The sequence below is a fragment of the Lemur catta genome, chromosome 8 (genome assembly GCF_020740605.2).
Source record: "Lemur catta isolate mLemCat1 chromosome 8, mLemCat1.pri, whole genome shotgun sequence".
Classification (NCBI taxonomy): domain Eukaryota; kingdom Metazoa; phylum Chordata; class Mammalia; order Primates; family Lemuridae; genus Lemur; species Lemur catta.
The window spans coordinates 82,369,996-82,385,345 of record NC_059135.1 but is presented as its reverse complement, the minus strand read 5'-3'; the positions used below and the strand labels follow the sequence as shown (position 1 = coordinate 82,385,345).

Here is a 15,350-nt window from a genome sequence, read left to right as displayed (position 1 = left end):
TCTGCTTCCATGGATTCTCATGGCCTCCAGTTTCCTATTGGGTCGGCCAATGGGATGCAAGGGAAAGAAATTAGAGATAGGAGGAAATGAGGGCAAGATATCTATCTATTCACCCCAAAACCTTCCTTCTGGGTCATTGCAGGTTGGCTGTATTCCTCTAGTAACAGACACAGCTGTTGACAGGGAATCTCTTCATACAGCCTCTCTCTGGATTCCAGGAACCTCTCAGTCACCTTGTTTTTAAAGACTTGGGAGAGATAGTGCCCTATGGAACTGCGCTATACTCTATTGGTTTCCTAACCACATCTTTGTAAATAATCCTTCCCTAGTTATTCCCAGTTTGAGTATGTCTGTTTCCCACCACTGTCCTCACTAAGATATTAACAAAGGGGCAGATTTCCTCACGTGGGCCTTACAGGTATGGTGAGTGCATGTGTCAGCAGGGAGAGAGGGACAGGAGTGCATGTATGCACATGCATATAAATAACATCAAGACAACCGTAATTAGTTCCAGTGTTTCTCAGGGCACCACATTCACTGCATTAGGTACACACATGCACACACACACACACACACACACACACACGCACTCACACTCATACACACCTAGAATCACATGCTGGGGATGGGAAAATGTATTGTATAAGGAGATGCCAAGATCATCACCTCTCAAACTTTCTGCTGTTAAGAGATAGCCGACCTTTCCATGAGTAACTCTTTCATCATGCCAGTGATCTTCAGGTGGGGAGCTGTTGTGTTTTGAAATTAATGGATCATAAACAGAAATTTTTCAAAATTTTCCAGGAGATGCTGACATGGCCCTTATCTCCTTAAGAAGCTCTCCTTTTCCTAACTAGGCTTTCAAAAGCTAACATTTTCCCCTGGTATCCTTTATTCCCTGAATAGAAGAAAATGAAATGAAGAAGAGTAAAAATGTTTGGGGTTTTGGATCAAATGAGCTGCTTTTTAGCACTGTTCAGGGTGTTTTTCATGTGTAGCAATGTTATAAGAGTGAAGAGACTTTGTGGGTATTATTTATTTTACCTGTATGTGTGAATATATTTAAAATGGGATTTGTGAAACTCTCACCATATCAATGAAAGGCGGCTATGAACATCGCCAGGGCCATGGAAGCAGTGTACATGCGGAAGCTGAGGGTAGGGGCCTGTAGATCTGCCTTCCTTTCTAAGAAGCCTAGAGAATAGGGAAATGTGGAGTGAGCATATGGAAATGAAAACACAAAGGAGAAGTTCTGACATGAAGCAAGAGAAGTCATTCTTCTGGATACTGAAAATCTGTTAGTAGGAACACCTGATCTCTAATCATTCATTCTCTGACTTCTTTAGATCAGTTTTCCCTTTAGGCAATTCTTTTCAGTCCCTGCTGTTCCTCAGTAGGTCATGGCTTAACCCCTCTTCCCGTGTAACCTCTGTGGCCCGTTAGTGAGAGCCACACAGAAAAAGCAAGGAAAGATTTTGCTTCTAAAAGTACCAATCAATTGGGTAGTCCCAAAACTAAGTCCCAAAAGAGGAAATGGCATGCTAAGATGATTTCTATTGGAAAACTGAACTCAAACTCTTCCCATATGCCTGTATAAAATGCAATCTGTAGCTCCATTGCTCAAAAAAGTTGACTTTATGGACTTGACAAGTATGTAATCCCATAAAATTAGGAAAATTTCCCAGCTTCAACATTCTATGACTCTATTTAATTAGTTCTTACCCTTCCCAGGGCACAAAACACTTAGAAAAAAATTAGCCTCAAATCCACCCTAATTTGCAACCCATCTCCTAACAGGTTTAAATTCTCTGAATATTTTTCAATCTGTTAGCACATCAGTTAAAAAAAATTAATTGCTAAAGGCACTTCAGTAGATACCTTTAATGTAGCAAATAAACCTCAGACCTAGCCCCTGCTACCTGTAGTTTAATTGAGGCATGGCCTACCACGGGTCAGGCCATAGTTAGCAATGCACGTATGGTTACACAAATCCAGGTGAGGGAAGCAGCAAAGGAAGAAGTGGAGGCAGGTGCTGCCCAGAAACTAACTCTTACTAAAAACATACTCTCTGCCAGTCACTTCTTATACATTACTTTATTGAATCCTCATAACAGCTCTGCTGAGGAGGCATTATTATCCCTGCTTCACAGAGGTAAACTGAGGCTACATAGAGATAGTTTATGGCAAACTGGGATTCAGTCCCAGATGTCCTAGACTGTAAAGCCCATTGCTTCTCCTCAGGCCACAACACATAGTCCTTTAATAAGAGGGTAGCTCTTGAAGGAGAAAAGCAAGGCCTTAAGGGGTAGAGACAGTTTGCAAATAAATAAAGAATAGCTGTATCAAGGAGGAAGGAAGAGCTAAGGGGGATCAAAGCATGTAGAAAATAGCCCCCTCATGTCAAGGTTCAACACAGCTCAAGAAAGGAACTGTGCATCCCTAATTTCAAGTTTGGAATTGAGCAAACACCAACAAGTCAATGGGAAGTGGAGTTAGTAATGGCCTAGTACTGTGGACTGGCTGACTCAGAATATTCTAAGAGGGAGGGTGACCATAAACATACACCTCTTCCAAAGGATGTCAGCAAATAAAAACCCTGTAGGTTGGATGAACATGAAGGTGGGGTTTGATTAGTGACCAAATGACAAGAACACCTACAGAGAGCCTAGAACAAAAGAGACTGCCAACATTTACCTTGCATCTCAGATCCCCTTTTTCAGAGAGCTTCAGAAAAAAAAAAAAAAAATCTTTAAATTAAGTTTGTTGCAGCTGCTCTGTCAGGAACTTACCAAGCGCTACAGCCATTGGAGCAATTAAAAAAAATTGCACAGAAGGTAATTAAAAGCCTTACTGGTTCTTGCGATTAGACTGACATTTTAAATGCCTCTGGATGTTTTATTGTGCCAATAACCTATTTCCCTCATCTCCAAGAGAAATACAACTGACATCATTAATTTATCCAAATACTCTACAGGTAACGTGTGCCAAATACAAACCTGCACTAAATTAGGGCCAGAATTCTCCTCTGTGCATTCGGTGTGATACATCTTAATGGGAAAACTGCTCTTTGCAAATTCCTTCTATATGTTTGTGTTTTCAGTGTTCACTGTCCTCTTTTCTTGGCTCTTTGTATACAGCCTAATGTTGACACCCAGCTGGAATATACCAGACCTACGGGCAGGGCAATCCTTTCCAATTTCCACACGGTAATGCAAGAATCATGGCTTGGGAGGACAGGGCCTTATTTTGTCATCATTCTTGAATGAAGATTTATCGTTAGAATGTAGATTCTTTAATAGCCTACTCATGCCAAGGGAATTCCACCATCTTCCAGCCTCAGCCCTCAATTCAGGATTAGAAGACAGGTTTGTTATTTTGGTAATAGTCTGATGAAAGTTTTGCCATATGACTGAATTTAAGAAGCTGTCCTGGCTCAGAGGCTAGGACCATGATGCCCTAATCTGGGGCTTTGTTTTTCTCAATTTTCTGTTCTTCTTTTGAGGAAACATTCCTGGGAGAGTGGTGGGCTCTCTACTGTATCAGGACACAGGTCGATCTTTCCTCAGGAATGCAAAGCAAACAAACAAACAAACAAACAAACAAACAGAAAAGAAGATAAACAGAATTGAAGGTGGCTAGATGGTTTCTTCATAATAAAATGTTATGAGAAAATAAGAGTTAAAGTCACTCTCAAAACATCAAAACCAGGTGGAACAGAGAAAACCATAAGCTGCTCCAGTTTCTTCTTGGGAGATACTAGAGACTAAACTTACAGGTAAGCGCTTGTCTTTAGATTTTCTAGGAGAAACAACATTTTAATTTGCTCCCTTAATTTTCTCCATGTGATTTATCTTCTCTAGTGTGCTGAGTAATCCATGACCACTGTAACTGGTTCTCAGCTTTTCTGAGAACCATTTGAGTGCGGCTTTGATACTGGTACATGGCAATGCAGGCCAGCTACTCCCAGTTCTTTCCAGAGCCCTTGTGCCCTCCGTGTGTGAATGGACACACAGTCCTTCACATCCTCGATCCTGTAGTCTCACGGACCACCTGGCACCAGGACTGAACACCACGGAACGTCAAACAAGAATTTATATAGGGCGATAATAGATTTCTTACCAGAGTTAATTAGATTCAATAGCTCCAGATTTGTTTTTAAGGTTAAAATGAGACGCTCGGATTTTATGAACCTGATGGGAAATTTTGCACAAAGAAAGCATTAAGAAGGACAAAATAAAAATACCCAAAATCTATCACCTATAAATAGTAATGTAGATTACACAATGTGAGGATGTCACAATTGGAGAAATATGCACTAGGCAATGCCATTACATGGAGGTACTAACACAGAGCAATAGACTCCCCAGCAGGAAGGGGCAAGTGACTCTGGCCTTTAAGCCCCACTGACCATGACAACTGTAATTCAAGTGAAGGGTCCATGGGTCCATTGAGCAACTTCTTCCCCACCTACATGAGTTTTTATTTATGTACTTTTAATATATTATCACAACCTTCCTGGAGACTCTGGGCATTTACCTGTTTGCCTGCTTGTATGTAACTGGTAACAACTGAGCATGTTCTTAAAGCTCTGGTTACTCCAAGGTCGGTTCCCCACAGCCCACTTCACAGGTGCTCCGTGCATCTGCAGGCCCAAGCATTAGTCTAATCCTACAGATGTTTTGAAAGAGCTTTCAAAGTATGAGTTCTTCATGTAGAAGTTAGTAACAAGGAGAGGTCATAAAATTTACTCCTCTAGAAAATTTTCAGAAGAGGATAAATGCCAATGGATCCAAGACAGGCGGGGATACATAATCATCTTTCACTAAATAGAGTGAACAAAAATAAAAGTGAGTTTAACTCAGTGAAATACTCTTTGGGAGAAACATTTGGCCATTATGTTATGATTTTTAAAAGTTAATTTAAACGAAATTTTATTTTTCATGTGTTTCATTTAGTGTTGTAAAAATATGAAACTCATCTAAGCATAATGTAAGAAGAACAAACTGATCTCTCAATATTCTGGATGGCCCAACAATAACATAACATCTCAAAAATGTTAATTGAGTTTATTTGATTATGCAGGTCAACAAGAGGAACAGGTGGTACTTTCACCACGTCATCTTAAATTTAAATTAGTTCATTAAATTCTTTTTTTCCAAGTGTAAAAACAGCAATCTCTTGTAGAATACATTTTAAGTGAAAAAGTAAACTTCACAAAAGATAATTTATGTCAAAATTTATAAAAGATTTGGCATGCATTATGTATATGGTGATGTTGAAGATGTAGTCGATATTAACAAATCCCTTTAAAATCCCACTATGATAAAAATCTCCAATATTACATTTTCAAGTATTTCATTTCAGACATGTAAATTCCCTATACTTGTAAGTCTCCAAGGAAATAAGCAATTATATTCAGAAAAAAGTTATCATTTTAAAACCGTTTGTTAGTAAGTATTAACAATGAGTAAGCAATACATGCATAAAATGTAGAAAGTGCGAGGGATGGAGAGAATCCAGCCATACTTAGAAGGCATGTAAGTTTATGCCCTTTTTGCACCCAACCATCTGTATTCCTGAATCGGATCTGAAACTTGCAAATGCATTAACTGGTCTGTATTAGTCAGGGTTCTCCAGAGAAACAGAATCAATAGGGAGTGCATGTGTATTGTAACGGGATTTATTATCAGGAATTGTTTTATGTGATTATGGAGGCTGACAAGTCCTAAGATCCATAGTCAGCAAGCTAGAAGAGCAGGACAGTGCCCAATGATGGAGTTCCCTGAATGCTGGCAAGCTCAAGACCAGGAAGAACAATGTTTCACAGGTTCAAGAACCAGGAAGAATTGCTGCATCGGGATGAGTCCAAAGGCAGGAAAAAAACAATGTTCTAGTGCAAGGCATACGGGCAAGAGGACTTCCCCCTTACTAGAGGGAAGAACAGGGACTGCCTTTTTATTCTATTCTGGACTTCAACTAATTGGATGACACCCACCTGCATTAGGGAGGGCAATCTACTTTACTCAGTCTACCAATTCAAATGTCAATCTCATCCAAAACACCCTCACAGACATGCTCAGAATAATGTTTGGCCAAATATTTGGGCACCTCATGGCCCAGTCAAGTTGACATAGAAAATTAACCATTTCACTATTCTAAGCAAACAATCAGAAATATTTAAAGAGTTATATGGTCAGGTGCAGTAGCTCACACCTGTAATCCCAGCACTTTGGGAGGCTGAGGTGGGAGGTCACTTGAGGCAAGAAGTTCAAGGCCAGGTGCCTGAGCAACTCAGTGAGACCCCATCTCTACAAAAAATAAAAAAGGTTAGCCAGTCTTGGTGGTGTGCATGTGTAGTCCTAGCTACTTGGGAGGCTGAGGCAGGAGGATTGCTTGAGCCCAAGAGTTAGAGGTTACATTACAATGAGCTACGATCATGCACTTCAGTTTGGGGAGCGAAGCAAGACCCTGCCTCTGGACAAAAGAAAGAGTTATGCACACAGACATCTGGAACGCTTCTTTGTACTTACAATCTAGTTATACCAAACTCCTTGCCGAAGAATACAGGAAAGGTACAATACCCAACAGTTAAAAATTATAAGATAGAGTGTGATGTATTCATTAGACATCATGATTTTGAAGAATTTTTTTAAATGTTAGAAACACTTCTTAATATTAAGTGAGAAAAGTAGGGCACAAAATTTTTAAATGGTAGGATTTTAAATGTTAAAAAATGATTTGTTTATATGCTAAAATATTACAAATCATCTCCAAATAATGGAATAATGAGTGACATTTCTTTTTATCTCTGTACTTTTTCATATATTCCAACTTCTCTACAAATATTTTTTTCTCTTTTCTAATAAAAAAATGTGAATTTAAACATTTTCAATGACTTAAACATGTCCCCATTTGTAACTGTCAGGCTGGCCACTTGCATGCTTCCCTTCCACGATGCCCTTGGTTCATTGTGTACCTCCCAGGGCATGTTTGAACCTCTTCTCTGCTCTCCATTTCCGAACAGCTAAGTTCCCCATTGATGCTCTGTGTCTCAGGAACCTTCTCCACCGCCTTTGCCACCACCTTAGTTCATGCCCTAATCACTGTTCTCTGCTCATGGATCTTCCTGGATTCTGTCTCACTATACTCAAATGCTTCCTCCAGTATTTGCATCCCCTCTTCTGCCTGCCTCAGCTCCTGCCACTTATCCTACAGCCTTGCACTTGATAGTAGAACCTCTCTGAACTCCTCATAATTTCCCTTTCACTGTGGCTGTTTTCTCCTCTGCACCTTTACAAGTTCTATTCTCTCTGCCTGGAATTCCCTTGTCACCCTCATTTTCCACGCCTGCCTTGTCTGCCTCCCCAAATTCTATACCCATCACCAGCCCCTGTGTGAGCCTATCTCAGCTACTCCCAAAACAGAATTAGGTATGTATTTTCCCAAAATACTTCCCAATCTATATATAACTTTATCACTGTAGGTAACAAAATCGTACCCATTTATTTACATGATTTTGCCTCTGACAAGATGAATGCTCTCAGAGGGCAGTGACCATGCCTAGCCAACAGAATTCACAGTAAGCTCTGATAACCAGCATGTAGCTATTATATACATGTATTACACATATCAATATAGGTGATATTTTGCAGATCTTCAAAATAATTCCAGCAAATTTGACATGAACATATTCTGTGACATTTGGATAAGAAGTGAATCTTTAAATATAACACTTTTTCTTTTTTTCTCCTTCCAAATAGTTATTTTTTACAGATTTTTTCCCCACTGTGATATTGTGATGTAATGAGAAATATATATTTGGTCTTTGGCCCAGGTTCCTAGCACAGGGCTCCTACTACCCTTGTAATTTCCTGTGATGGGGGTGAAAGGAGCATCTTTTGGTATTCATAATAAGCACCTAATATGCTAATTAGATGACTTTTGGTGGGCCCCTAGATGGCTTCAGGATGGGGGCTGGTTGCCAGAGGAAGAAACCATGCAATTTGAGGGTTGCAACTTTCAGCCCCACCCGATACCTAAGCTCCTGGGAGGGGAGAGGGATTAGAGGTTGAGTCAATCACCAATGGGCAATGATTTAATCAATCATGTCTATGTAATGGAGCCTTCATAAAAACCCTAAACAACTAGATTTGAAGAGCTTCTGGATTAGTGAACACATAGAAGTGCTGGGAGGTTGGTGCACACTGTGGGCTTGGAAGCTCCACGTCTCACAAGCCCCTTCCTTGCCATATGCATCTCTTCTATCTGGCTGTTCCTGACTTATATCTTTTATCATAAACCAGTTATAGTAAGTAAACTATTTTCCCAAGTTCTGTGAGCCATTCTAGCAAATTATCATGTCTTAGGAGGGCATCATAGAGACGTCAATTTATAGTTGGGCAGTCAGAAGCAGGGGTGGCCTGGACTTGTGACTGGCCTCTGAAATGGGGGGAAGTCTTGTAGAGCCTGCACTAACCTCAGGTAGTTAGTGTCAGAATCAAATTGAATCATTGGCTACCCTGTTGGTGTCCAGAGTTGGATGATTGGTTGAGGTAAGGAAAAATCCCACACATTTGGTGTCAGAAGTGTTGTGAGTAAAAACAAATCACAACAGTGCCCACTGAGTAAATTATTTGTTTGACTAGAGATGTTAATTTCAACTGGTCAACTTAGTTAACTCAATGAAAATAAAAAACCAAGTGAACTAGTTGTTTCCAATGAATGATTTCTCAATGTATTCCAAATAGGTCTACTAAATCCACCTTGTAAACCCAGCCTTGGAGATCTTAGTTCCTGTGACTGGAGTAAAAACTTCCAGTCTTTAATGTTTCCCACACTCAAGAAGTGACATAAACCAAGTCCAACATTCAACAGCGCCATCCCTGAAATCTCAGCTCACTTTTTCTTCTACTCACTAGTACAGCTCTTTGACACTCTAACCTCTGGGTCTTTTCTAGTCTCTTCCTTCTTTATTTGACCTCCCTCGACTTGCAGTTGGACTTTTGTTCCATTCCCAGTGCCCTTCTGGGGTGACTGCCCCTTGGGCACTCTGACTTGACTCACTGTAGGTTTCTACTCAGAGAACTGACTCCACATATGCACGCTAGAGCCAGGCTTCTTCCCTATACCTCATGCTCACCCCAAACTTCTATTTGAATGCGCTCCAGCCAAGTTCGGAAAGGGGACTGGACAATGATGACCTAGGTCTAAAATGCTTTTTTAAAAAAACTCTAAAAATTAATTTCCCAACTCAGAGTATCATCTTCCCCTTAGCACTGATATATAGCCGGGAAGATTGCAGTTGGCCCAGGTGATGTAGCACTGGAGAATCAAGGTGAGTCACAGAATGAGCCGTGAGTTGCTTTGTAATGTGCAGAGAGGGACAAGACATTTCTGTGAGCTTTACTCACATCCAAGATGTTTGTCCCAGGATTTGGGGGATTGTGTTAAATGAATGTCACCTGGGTCTTTTTATCTTCCCTCACTTTGAAATCTATTTCTCACCCTTCTCATTCAAAAATGAAAGTCCTGAGGGCCTGTCATGATAACAGATGTTTCATTCCTTTGCATCTTAAAATTAACATAGCACTTGAGTCATAGCCTCTGAGGGCTTTGGAAAAGAAACATGAGCTTGGTGCACATGAAAACAGTAAAACTAGATGAAAAGTTCAAAAGATAAAAACCATGACAAATTCATTTAATGCTGTAAGAACGCAATAATTACCACTCCCAGCCAGACCTGTCTGAGAAAAGTAGCAAATAATGTTTTGTGTGGAAAAAATGATTGTTCTCTATAGTGTCACATCCATAAAGTCAGAGGAAATAGTAATATTTTGGTAGAAAGAGTAATTATAAGTAAACCTAGATTCTAGATCTAATCTACTTATCTATAAGATGAATTTCACTTGGCTATTACTGTGTTTCCCAAAGTATATGCCATAAAGAACTAGCCTTTTTGAGACTTACTAAGGAAAATAAGCATTCTATAGACATTGGTATTTGAAAAATGATATATTTTATAGCCCTCGACTTGAAGAGACATAATTCCTAATGACATATTGAAATCACTGAGAAGACCTGTGATAAAGAGACCTGACTGATTTAACTCATTGTTGTTTCCAAAGCATTTTTGACAATATGATATTTTTATTTAGTAGTGACTGATCTACTGCCAGACTTTTATTATTTTTAAGGTCTATTTCCCAACTATTTCATCTTGTTTAATTATAGTCCAGTAGCGATAAATATACTCATCACTTTTTAAAGGTGAAGTCAATTTAAATTTAGCTGAATTCTGTTCATTTACTACTCATTTTATTGAGTATTATTATTTTTGTTTTACCTAAATTTACCTCTTTACAAGGTAATCCATGCCTCTACTATTCCGGGATTTCATAAACATAAGTTCGTTTACTTCATTCATGACATTTATTATTATTATTGTTATTATTATTATGCTTAGCTAATAAAGCCTTCACTAGTTTCATGTTCATTATTATCATAAGTGTTCTCCCAGCTATCATTTATTAACCACTCATTATATGTCAGGGAGTATGTTAAGTATATTGTGTCCACTTTCCACTTAATATAACCATTGTGGCAAGCATGCATTGTATTTCCATTTTAAGTTGAAAAATCTAACACACTGAAAGGTCATGTAGCTTGCTGAAGACCCAATAGGTGGTAAGCGGCAGAGCTGAGAACACACTCACATCTCCCTTTGGCTTTAAAGCCTAGGATCTTTTAACTGTGCTGTTGTCCATGTATCTGACAAAGATTTTAGTGTGTCTCCATAGGGATGCAAGGAAACATACAGCTCACACAACAGAAGAGATGAGATACTTTTAAAACAAACAAAGCAGATAGAAGCCATTTTAAGTGGGGTGAGATAATATCTCACTGTAGTTGTGACTTGCATTTTTCTGATGACTAATGATGTTGAGCATTTTTTCATATACCTGTTGGTCATTTGTATGTCTTTGTTTGAGAAATGTCTATTCGAATCCTTTGCCCATCTTTGAATCGGATTATTTGATTTTGTCCTATTGAGTTGTTGGAGCTCCTTATGTATTCTAATTATTGATCCCTTGTCAGACGGGTAGTTTGCAAATATTTTCTCCCATTCTGTGGGTTGTCTCTTTACTTTGTTGATTGTTTCCTTTGCTGTGCAGAAGCTTTGTAGCTTAATGTGATCCCATTTTTCCCATTTTGGTTCGGTTGCCTGTGTCTTTGGGGTTATTACTCAGGAAGTCCTTGCCCAGGCCAAAGTCCTGAAGCATTTCCACAATGTTTTCTTTTAGTAGTTACACAGCAGAAAAGCTTCTTACCTGAATCTCAAAAGGTTGGTCCTCAGCCCAACACTGTGACACAATAGCTTTGTGCATCTTCCTGTGTCTTCTGAATTCACTCCAGAGACCTTGTCTAACATGTTCAGTCCATCCCTGATTTGGCTTTGGGATTTAATTTTGTGTTCTGGCATCTTCCTTTCCATTCTGGGCTCTGATTTTAGGGTCTTAATACTTGGTGTGTCCTTTGTCATCAGCTTTCCATTCTCCACAAAGGAATCCTCTAGTTTTATCTCTGATTTTATTGGTCTCCATGGCTTTCTTTTTGAACTCAGATCCAGCTCTGTTTCCTGAACTAGTCACATTCCCTCCTCACCATAAGGGGATTTTCCAGCCTGGGCAGATCCTTGCTGCCACTGCCTGAGCCCAGGCCCTGCATGGACTTAATTCTGTGTGTCCCAACTGGATTAACCTTGGGCCTGAAAAGACCCTCTAAATCCCCTTGTCCATTTTACAGGTGTTTTTTCAGTACTCTCCAGCTGCATTTTGCTTTTATTGAGTGGGGGAATCTCAAACTATTTAATACACGCTCTATCCCACTACAGGAACACCATGGTCACACAAGGTACTGGGGTAGAAAGGATTTTCTTTTTCTTCTAACATGCTCCTTGATAAAGTCCCATCACTTTGTTTACCACTTTGATTATTGTAACAAATTCAGCTAATTTTGTCAGGAAAATCATTCCCCAATAAGTTTTCTAAATGTATGCTTACCAGGTCATAAATCCAGAGAGAAAATTTTCTTTCTAAATTCCATTAAGCCCCTGGACTAGTAATGAACATATCTGGCCCTCATATTTCCTTATCTATGAAATCAGAGGGAGGCCACATCAGTTGTATTCCATGGGGTGTTCTGGAAGTCCCTATGTTCTGCAGCAGTGTCTGGGGGGGCACTGAGCAGGAGGAAAAGTAGAGATTGTGGAGCAAGCCCAGGCAAAAAAGGTTTGCTTTAATCTGTAATACAAGTTAGGTTTCTGGGTAGCAGTTTATTTAGAAAAAAGGGTAAAGTTCAAAGAATAAGTCTGAGCAGACTAAAGCAAACATTGCATTTCCTACTTTGCTCCCTTCTTGGAAAACTGTGCCTTCCCCTTCCTGGCCTTTAAGATGTAGCTCCAAAGTCACCTACTTAGAGAAACCTACCTTGGTTCCCTCAGGCTCCATTTTCTGTGTTCCTGGAGCTCTTGATTGTTTCTGAAAATAGCACTTGTCACATAATATTGTTAAGTTAAATGGCTCTCTCTGTCCCCACTAGGCCAGCCCTGTACTGTGTGCACAGTAGGTGCGCAACAAATATTTACATAAAACAGGAATGACTCATCCAATAAATAAAATTTGTATTATTTTCCTCAAATCTAACACACTGCCTTACACTTTCTGAAACTGAAGCTCAGTTACTATTTTTCAGCTTACTCCCACAGTCTCTCAAGATGTCCCTGCAATTTATTCATGTCACCCTGGCATTTCACTATTGGGAAGAACCAGTGTCATCAGCAAATTTGAAGATGTCACTGTGCACTCTATCTTCTAGATCACATCTAAAAATGTTCTCTGAGACCAATCCTTAAAGACCTTCTCTGTTTACACTTCCTGTATCAGGACCCGTTTATTCTCATTGTTTCGTGGGTAGAAGAAACTCAGTCCCTAGGGATATATGACTTTTTTTTTTCCAAATCTGATGATCATTTAATTTTAAAAACAGCCTTTTTCAAAGCCTTTTTGAAGATCAAAAATTTGCATTTCTCTATTCCAAATTATGGAGAATAGTGGATAAATTTAGAGCTTTATCATTTTGTATTTATCTAGATGTTTCTGTGTGGAATCAAAAACACTGGGTTATTTTGAGAGGTAATTAAATGACAAATAATCTTAGGTCAAGTCAATCCTCCTGGAGGTGTTGTTACCTAGCTGTATGATCGCACGCCAAACTACCTATTCCCCACTTGGATATCTGTTGAAAATGTAAAACTGTATATAATTATGTGGATACATTCTAATAGCTACCTTAATCTCTCTATTTACAGACAATTTTTTCATTATAATCTTATTGTGCAATCTAAGTTTTCAGCTCAAATTCTATTTCATTATATTTTTCACCTATATCTAACACACGTGTGCATGCATGCACACACACAGAGCACATGTTAATTTGAGCTTCAGTTATCACACCCATTTTGTATTAAGAAAAAAAATCAACACTTCTTTCACATTCATCTACCCAAAATTTATACCTATAATTAAAGCAATTTTGTCATTGAAGTAACCTACAGCCAGTATAGATTGTCAAATACCAAAATATAGAATGAGAGACAAAAACACCCCTCATCTGGAACCATAGAATATAGTTTCCTGCTTAAGATTTTTAATTTTTTTAAATTGCCATTGTTCTTCGAATAAAGACTCTAGCATTTTCAAAACATAATAATTCTCAAATTGCATTGATTGTTTCTGGAATAGCTTTCTTTTCGAATTTAGCTTTCATTTTAGATACTTATCCTAGTGTTCATTATTGTTGATTTACCTGGGTGAAATTGGATTTACTTTTGATGACCTCAATTTAAATCCCTTCTATAACAACTTCATTGTTTATTTGAGGAAGCATATAATACTGTATACATGTCTGTTTCTCTTCGAATGTTTTCAAACTGCCATTAAGACAAGTTACAGCTAAATTTTTAATGTGCTTTTCACGGACACAGCTTGCTAACTTCAAGAGGAAACATTTCAAATAATTTTCAGGAGTATCAATTCAAATTCTCTTTGCACTGTCAACTCAATTAATTCAATAGCTCCATATTTTGAGAGCCGAAGTCTGTACCTGCACAATTTCTACTTCCCTGCTAGAACGAGTATACTATGTAGATCGAATTGTGGTCTATATTATAGAAATCTCTCCAGGGAAAATTATTGAAAGTTCATATGCCTAATGTGCTTATTTCAGACAATGTAAATATAAAATTTTTAAGCAATAACAAAATGTGAACAACACCTTAGAATTTTCTTATAGACAAATTGGTTTTGTATACCGTACATATTCATTTTAGACTACCTAGTAATTTACAAATATTGTCTTACTTTTATGATATAAAATTAATAACAATACAAAATCACCTTTACAATAATCGTTAGCCCCAAACTTTTCTAAAATGAATCCATGGGGCTCATCTTGATCTCTCCTTATGTTTCTCATATGTGAAAAAAGATTGCATAGGGGACTATGTAGTTTATAAATCTCAGGATCCCTCAGTTAAAGTGTTTTAGTCTTGATTGTAGTCCTTACTCTACAAATAACTATAGAAACTCAGTCACTGTCATTCTTTTACACTTTTTAAGGTACTAAAAAAATACCTGTGAAAACCAAAATTTATCGAAAAATGTAGGTTTTCACAGCCAATGGAAAAAAGTCCTACTTTTGCCATCTACAACAGTAGTCTTTGTGCATTTTGGTACATGAAAACTTTCCAAGAGCCATTTGGGTATGGATAGTTTAAAGGAAAGCAATACCTGATCCTCAGCTTCCATATGTGTTGGTTTCTAAGGTTGATCTGCCTGAGAAGGTGTCTGCTGTCAAGGCGTTATGCAAATTCTCTTTCCATCTCCCCTTTCACAGATGCTCTTTTCTAATTTTGAAAGAAAAGCAGAGATCTCAGCAATCCCCAATCTTGGTGTGCTTCATTGCCCTGAGGGTAAAAAAATCTCTGAAGTCACCAAAGTTTCACTATGAAATACTGGTGTCAGCAAAGTCTTCTCTTCAGCACCATAAACCAGAAATAGACTTCCCATCTCTCATCCTTCCTCATTTTAAATATTTCATTCAGACGCAAACATGGTATTAGAAACATTAGCCCATGTTGGTAGATTCCGAATTCAAGTTTACATAGAGTGGGGTTTGGGGTGAGGAATGCAGGTGTTGGGAATGATGACACTTTTCTTTAACAACCTCACCTAACTATTGTCAAATAATGCATCACACCTGAAGGAGAATCTCAAGCAAATAAAGCACAGGAA

At 38.6% G+C, this 15,350-nt stretch overlaps 1 long non-coding RNA gene across 1 annotated transcript; it reads right to left on the bottom strand.

The window, feature by feature from the left end:
- Positions 1-1,160: 1,160 nt before the first annotated feature.
- On the bottom strand, positions 1,161-14,862 carry LOC123643755. Its single transcript, XR_006736919.1, has 3 exons — positions 14,847-14,862; positions 12,486-12,536; positions 1,161-1,194 (listed from the first exon to the last, which is right to left on the bottom strand). It is a non-coding gene; the product is annotated as an uncharacterized LOC123643755 (long non-coding RNA).
- Positions 14,863-15,350: the final 488 nt, after the last annotated feature.